Source organism: Lissotriton helveticus, chromosome 3_1 (genome assembly GCF_964261635.1).
Source record: "Lissotriton helveticus chromosome 3_1, aLisHel1.1, whole genome shotgun sequence".
NCBI lineage: Eukaryota > Metazoa > Chordata > Amphibia > Caudata > Salamandridae > Lissotriton > Lissotriton helveticus.
In genome coordinates this window covers 721,937,515-721,938,896 of record NC_136061.1, presented here as the reverse complement: position 1 = coordinate 721,938,896, position 1,382 = coordinate 721,937,515, and positions in this window count along the sequence as shown.

Genomic DNA, 1,382 nt, shown 5'->3' with positions numbered 1-1,382 from the left:
GTACCCGGGCCCCTGGGGGCCCCGGCGGGCGGGCCCGGGTCCTGCCTTCCCCTGATTCGGAACCGCCGGACCTATCGGAGGTCAGACTGTGGAAAAAAACTCGGAGAAAAAGGACCATCGGGAAGGGGCCGAGAGGCAGGTGCGTTCCCGGGCCCCTGGGGGCCCCGGCGGGCGGGCCCGGGTGCTGCCTGGCCCCGTCTCAGCATGGCCAGACCTCGCGGGGGCCTGCCTGAGCAAACTCGGAGGAAAAGGCCCATCGGCAAGGGGGCTGAGCAGCAGGTCCGTACCCAGGCCCCTGGGGGCCCCGGCGGGAGGGCCCGGGTCCTGCCTTCCCCTGATTCAGAATCGCCAGACCACACGGAGGTCTGACTGACCCTCTCCCTAGTAATCCGGAGGAAAATTACCCCCCTTTCTTGTAATCCGTGCACTAGAGGTGACAGAGGGGACCCAAGGCGCGAAAGTACCCGACCTCCTGGAGCCCTCGCTGGGATCCGGGAGGCAAATGGCACCTCATCGGGACTTCCAGGGAAGTTCGGCCATCTGGTCGCCCCCATTGGAAAGCATTGCGGGCGACCAGATGGCCGAGGCGATCCGGGCGACCAGATGGCCGAGGGGAGAGGGGCGACCAGATGGCCGAGGGGAGAGGGGCGACCAGATGGCCGAGGGGATACGGGCGACCAGATGGCCGGGCACGAAAGGGACGCCATCTGGTCGCCCCGTGCCCCGACGAAGGAGGGAGCGGGTGCCCGGGGCATGGCGGGCCGGAGGCCCGGGGCCCCAGCCGGGCCACAGCCATGGAGGCTGCCAGGGGCCGGCGGGCCCTCCGACCCGGGGCCCGCTTACACCTTGACAAGCAGGGGAGGCCTGCAAGGGACCGACGGACACCTGTCCTGGGCCCTGGGTGGAGCGGCAGCCCGGGGGACCGGGCCCAGGGCCGGAGCGCCCGACCCGGGGCCCCGACCGGGCCCCTGGACCCAGCCTGAGGCTCCCAGGCCCGGAGGCGCAGGGGAAGCCTCCCCGGGCCCGCCGGACCCCGTCCCCGGCACCCTGCCCCGCGGCAGGACCCAGGACGGAGCCCGGGGTGGGGAGGCCACCCTCCCCGTGGCCCTCAGGGGCCCCGGGTGGGGCTCCTGAACCCAGCCAAGCACGGGGAGGCTCCCCGGGCACCACGGAACCCCGTCCCGGGACTTTGGCAGTGTGGCAGGCCGGGGGACAGGGCCCGGGGCCGGAGCACCCCACCCGGGGCCCGGCCGGGCCCCTGGACCCAGCCGGGGCTCCCAAGCCCGGAGGCGCATGGGACGCCTCCCTGGTCCCTCCGGACCCCGTCCCGGGCACCCTGCCACGCAGCAGGACCAAGGACAGAGCCCGGGGTGGGGAGGCCG